The sequence below is a fragment of the Elaeis guineensis genome, chromosome 9 (genome assembly GCF_000442705.2).
Source record: "Elaeis guineensis isolate ETL-2024a chromosome 9, EG11, whole genome shotgun sequence".
Lineage (NCBI taxonomy): Eukaryota > Viridiplantae > Streptophyta > Magnoliopsida > Arecales > Arecaceae > Elaeis > Elaeis guineensis.
In genome coordinates this window covers 16,993,062-16,999,622 of record NC_026001.2, presented here as the reverse complement: position 1 = coordinate 16,999,622, position 6,561 = coordinate 16,993,062, and the positions used below count along the sequence as shown (strand labels likewise).

Genomic DNA, 6,561 nt, shown 5'->3' with positions numbered 1-6,561 from the left:
CAATTGACATAAAAAGTATCAATTAATATCTAAATTATCTAACTTTATTAGAAATTGATACTTGTTATTATATTTGTAGAAGAAGAGTCATCAATAGAAAGAACAAGGAAAGAGGATTCCAACAGGTCAAATTTTATGCAAAACGGAGTTAAATTGACCCAGGAATTGAAAATGAAGAAAGAAGACTCAATTGGGTCAAACCGAGTCAAATCAGGTCAAAATTGATCAAAAATCAACTGATTTGGTGATCTGGTTAGCCGCCTGGTCCACAGCAATAGGCGCTGGACCATGGACCCATCGGCGCACCATAAACCAGCCAATCAGCGAGTCTCGGCTCACCGCAACGCATCGCGAGCCCGATCCACGCGCGCGGTCCAGGGCTCATGAGGAGAGAGAAGAAGGTCCGAAGGGCAACCTGGTAACTTCACATCACTCGATGGTCCGATCTTCTCTGATCAAGATCCAACGCTCCATATTTTTGCGCCATCGGACGGCCACCATCGCAGCGGTCAAGATCCAACCGTAATCAAGGCAATTGCAAGAATCAATAAACACTAGGACAACACGGGATCCTTCTGCAGCGCGATCCAACGGCAGCGCTTCACCCAGATCGTGATCCGACGGCCCAGAATCGCTTCCGGCTTGATTTATTAGATGAATTGGGTCCTTTAGATGAAGATCGGATGGCTGAAATAATTTCTAGGGTTTCTTGATGGATTTAAATGCTTTTTGAGCGAGATTTGAGCCCCTAAACCCCCTAACAGCCCTCTAAAACCTCTTAGTCCCACATCTAAAGTTTTGAAAACCTTATAACCCCCAAATGCCTATAAAAAGCCCCCAAAGGCCCTTGTTTTAATGATTCTTTCCTTCCGATCAAGCTTGTAACCCTAGATAGTGGGGTTTTTAGCTTTCTTCTCAAGCCTCGAGCTTTGAGATTTTTGTAATAATTTTTTTTATATAAAATCTTATTTTTATGTAATTTTATCTCTTTACATTATGCAATTTATTTTTCTTGCAATTAGGATAGTTTAATTTATGCAATTTAATTTTATGCAATTAGGTAGTTTAAATTATGCAGTTTAAATTTATGCAATTAGGATAGTTTTAATTTATGAAATTAGGTAGTTTATTTTTCTGCATTTAAATTTTGCAAGTAGATTTAGATCATGTCTAGCTAAGCATCCCTTCTAGGGTTTGCGATGAAGCTAGATCATGAGTAGGGTTTTACATAGGGTTCTTTCTTTTTCTTAGGATTTCTTTTTCTTCCTCTTTTGCCAAGAATTTTTGATGAACTACAGTTGGGTCAGAGTCCCTTCATAGTTCATGCTTGATTCAGTGCATAGGAGGAGAAAACCCTAAGGGATCCTAGTTACTACTCCCCTGTAAAGAATCTTGATGGGTTATCGTTGGCCTTAGTCCCTTCATAATCTATGCTTGGGAAAGACAAGAGGAGTAGTCGTTAGGATCAATAAGAAAAATTCTAGGTAGAATTCCCTAATCTAGATCTAGTGGATTCAAAAACCCTAGATCCTTAGTCTTATTGTCTTTAGCAAACAACTTTCGATTTTTGATTTTCGTTAAAGCTCGCTTGAGCATAGATTTGAAAATCATTTTTAAACCAAGTCTCTGTGGGATCGACCCGTACTCGCTGGTCGTGCTACTCTGCACACTGTGCGCTTGCGGTTTTATTTACAAATTTTAAGATTTGCACATCAAGTTTTTGGCGCCGTTGTCGGGGATTTGGCGTTTTAAATTATTTTCAAATATTTGTTCTTCGTGCTTTATAACTCTCTTTCTTTTTCCTTTAGGTTTCTAGATTTAGTTGGTGATTGCTGAAAACTCAGGTACGCTTCTAATTTCTTTTTATTATTTTTAGTTAATTACTTTTCCTTTTAGACCTAATCATTTGAATTTACTTAATCACAAAAAAAAAAAAAAAAAAATAAAACAAAACAAAAGACATTTCATAATCGTGAAGTAAAATATCAAAATAAAAAAAAATTCTAAATTAAAATCTTTTACATTCTTGGTCATCTTGTTTATTTGCATTTGCATTTTCATAATTAATCTAAGGGCATCAACCCATTAACAAGATAAGGTGGGGATTTTATTACCCTTCCTTAGCCCAAAAACCATCTCCATCATATTGCATTACCTAGACCTTTAATCTTAAAATCAATTAGACGTCAACCTTAAGGAATTCGAGCTCAATAGGACAAGGAACCCTAAGAGTTCTACCAAGTTTGAGTTGTTTGATTAGTTGGTGTCTAGGCAAGTCCCTGAGGGTGGTTTGTTAAATTGGTTCAGTTGCTGGCCTGGCCAACTCGTTTGGTGTCTAGAAAGGCAACGATGAGTGAACCTCCCACCTCTTATACTTACCTGGCTAACTAGTTGATCAATCTCCACTTGGAAGGCTTGAAGGGTCATCTTGGAACAGTTAGGAGCTGTCTAGATTTAGGTTAACCCTAGGATAGATTGAGTTTAATTTATTGTTTCACTTGTTTGAAAAATAAAAAAAAAATTATTAAAATTTAAATTAATTTGGTTACTTTTCTTTAGATTTAGGACTCCTTAGGATCTTTTCTTTAGAACTTTTTCTCTTTTCTTTCTTTTTCTTATACATAAAAATTTTATAAAAAAAAATTGTATAAACATCGAGAACCGTACACCTCGTGTGTGGAGAAGAGTGTCGGGTCGTCTAGTTAGAATTGAGTCAATTCCTGTTGTTCCAATGGCTGAACCAATCCAACCCATGACCCTTAAGGATTTGTGTTATCCAGTTGGCTCCATCCAACCATCTTGTATCAGGTTGCCACAACCCACAGCTAACAATTTTGAAATCAAACCTCAAATCATAAATATGCTTCCAAAATTCACAGGATTAGAGGATGCTTATATATTTATTAGAGAATTTGAGGAGGTATGTGCAACCATGAAACTGCAATTAACAGAGGATGAGGTCAAACTTAGATTAATCAACTTTGCCCTTAAGGATAATGCTAAGAAGTGGCTTTATAGTCTGCCAAACCATTCTGTCACTACCTGGGAGGGCTTTGTGAGAACATTTTTGAAAAAAGTATTTCCCCCATCATAAAACAGCTAGGATTAGGAATGAAATAAATCAATTTTACCAACTAGCTGGTGAATCATTTTGGAAGTACTTTGATCGTTTCAAGAATCTTTTGACCCAATGCCCACACCATGGAATAGAAACTTGAGACTATGCAGATCATCTATGAGGGGTTAGATTCAAACTCAAGAACCATGCTAGAGTCCATGTGCCAAGGCCAATTTATGGACAAAGAAACTACTGAAGCTTGGCAATTCTTAGAAGACCTAGCCGAGAAAAATTTACAGTGGAAAACAACTAGGGAACCTGATAAAGCTACACCTTCAAGAGGAGGAATGCATCAAATTCAACCAACCCTAGCATCAGAGGCCAAGATTGCAACCTTAACACGTAGATTGGAAGCCTTAGAATTACAGAGACCAGCCAATGTAAATCAAATATCTGCACCCATGTGTAAAGGGTGCAATGCACCAGACCATGTCTTAGAAGAATGTTCCTACTCGAATGAGTGTGCACAGGTGAATGCCACCTATCAAGGACCATTGAACAATCCTTATGCACCCACATATAACCCAGGTTGGAGGAATCACCCAATTTCTCATGGTCCCAGAATCCTAATGTAGGCAATCCAAATTTCAATCAGCAAAATCTAAGGTCCAACCCAGTGATGAACAACCGCCAGGCTTCCATGATAATGACAAGAAAATTACCTCTTTAGAGAAAAGCCTAGAAGCCATGATGAAGACACATACCAGCTTTATGCAAACCACGGGTCAACTCATAAATAATAACACCCAAGCTATAGCCCGTCTGAAAATGCAAGTAAGTCAGCTGGCTTCGACCATTAGTGAACGAGAACATGGTAGGTTACCTAGCCAACCTGAGCCAAATCCTAGGAACCAAAATGGTCCACGACCCCAACAAGGAAACCAAGTTAATGGTGTAAATGCCATTCATACCTTAAGATCGGAAAAACAAATAGACAATAAGGTAGTTGCACTTGATGATATAGAGGACTCATCTGCCGAGTCACCTTCTAAAACTACTACCTTTCAACCTCAAGCACCAGAAACTGAAAATTCACCTAGTCCAGTACTTAAAAGTCCTAGAGCTCCTTTTCCAAACAGACTGAAATCCAATAAATCTGAACATTTAGACAAAATTTTAGAGGTATTTAAACAAGTCCAAGTTAATATTCCTCTTTTAGATATAATCCATCAGGTTCCAACTTATGCCAAATTTTTAAAAGATCTTTGCACTAGGAAAAGGACCACTAATGTACCAAAGAAAGTATTTTTGGCTGCAAGTGTCAGTTCATACCTATCTAGCCATGTGCCAATTAAATATAAGGACCCTGGAGCTCCAACAATTTCTTGTGTTATTGGAGAAACCAATATAAAAAAGGCCTTGCTAGATCTAGGAGCTAGTGTGAATATCCTTCCATATTCGGTGTATGAGCAACTAGGATTAGAAAAACTTCAACCTACTGGGATCACATTACAGTTAGCCGATAGATCTCTCAGGATCCCTAAGGGAATGGTCGAGGATGTTCTGATAAAGGTTGAAAATTTTATTTTTCCTATAGATTTTATTATTTTAGAGACTGAGCCAGTTGCGAATCCTAAAGGACATATACCTGTCATTTTAGGAAGACCATTCTTAGCTACGGCCAATGCTGAAATCAATTGTCGAAATGGTCTAATGAAGTTATCCTTTGGGAATATGACCATTGAGCTTAATATTTTTAACTTAGAACAGGAATCCTCTTCTCATGCTGATGTCAATGTAGTCCAAGATGGTATTTATGAATCCATTGACATTAGTGATGATGAAGTCGACCTAGAGTCTAACCCCTGGTTAATCCATGAGTCTGAGGATGTCAATGAAATACTTAAAGAAAATCAGATTAATCAGGAATCGACACTTCCTACTGAACCAATCATTGAGATGGTGAAATCATCACCTAAACCATCGATAGAGGAAGCACCCATTTTAGAACTGAAACCCCTCCCAGAACATCTCAAGTATGCATATCTAGGACCCAAAGAAACTTTGCCTGTAATTATTGCATCAGACCTAGATCCCAAGCAAGAGGAGGAGTTAGTGTCAGTTCTAAAAGCAAATCAAGAAGCAATAGGTTGGACCATAGCAGATATCAAAGGAATAAGCCCTTCTATAGTTCAACATAGAATATACTTAGAGGAAGAGGCTAAACCAACAAGAGAAGCCCAAAGAAGGCTTAATCCAGCTATGAAGGATGTAGTTAAAAAGGAGATTCTGAAACTCCTAGATAGTGGAATAATTTATCCTATTTCTGATAGCTCTTGGGTAAGCCCAGTTCAAGTAGTACCCAAGAAATCTGGGGTAACAGTGGTCCAAAATGATGCAAACAAACTTATCCCAACTAGGACCCAAACGGGATGGAGGGTCTGTATAGACTATAGAAAGTTGAATGCTGCGACAAGGAAAGATCACTTTCCTTTGCCATTTATTGATCAAATGTTGGAAAGACTAGCCGGACAAGAGTTTTACTATTTTCTTGATGGATACTCCGGTTACAACCAGATCCCCATAGCCGCTGAAGATCAAGAAAAGACTACATTCACCTGTCCATTTGGTACTTTTGCCTATAGACGAATGCCCTTTGGACTATGTAATGCACCGGCAACCTTCCAGAGATGCATGATCAGCATGTTTTCAGATATGATAGAACGATTTTAGAAATTTTTATGGATGACTTTTCTGTTTTTGGCCTAACCTTCTCCGAGTGTCTGAATCACCTGCAATTAGTTCTAGAACGATGTAAGGAGAAGCACTTAGTTCTCAACTGGGAAAAATGTCAGTTTATGGTCAAACAGGGAATAGTTCTTGGCCATGTCATTTCTAAAAAGGGGATTGAAGTGGACAAGGCCAAAATAGATCTAATTGCAAGTCTTCCACCACCTAAATCTGTGAAAGAAATACGTTCATTTTTAGGTCATGCTGGATTCTATAGAAGGTTTATTGCCAACTTTAGCAAAGTAGCAGTCCACTGACTAATCTTTTGGCAAAGGATACCAAATTTGAATTTACTCATGAGTGCTTGGAATCTTTTGAATTTCTAAAAAAAGCACTTGTATCAGCTCCAATCATTCATCCTCCTGTTGGTCTGAACCATTTGAATTAATGTGTGATGCGTCTGATCATGTTGTGGGCGCAATCTTAGGTCAACGGATAAATAAGCTGCCTAGAGTGATATATTATGCAAGTAAAACCTTAAATGATGCGCAGCTTAACTACACCACAACTGAGAAGAGTTCCTTGCCGTTGTCTTTGCTTTAGAGAAATTTAGATCTTATTTGGTTGGGACCCACACCATTGTTTACACCGATCACTCAGCCATTAGACATCTCCTAGCAAAGAAGGATGCCAAGGCATGCTTAATCAGATGGATTTTGCTCCTTCAAGAATTTGACCTAGAAATTAGGGACAAGAAAGGCACTGAGAATGTT

At 38.2% G+C, this 6,561-nt stretch overlaps 1 non-coding gene across 1 annotated transcript; it reads right to left on the bottom strand.

Moving 5' to 3' along the window:
* Window positions 1-3,101: 3,101 nt before the first annotated feature.
* LOC140851811 (small nucleolar RNA R71) lies at window positions 3,102-3,208 on the bottom strand. Its single transcript, XR_012134568.1, has one exon. It is a non-coding gene; the product is annotated as a small nucleolar RNA R71 (small nucleolar RNA).
* Between the last annotated feature and the right edge of the window lie 3,353 nt (window positions 3,209-6,561).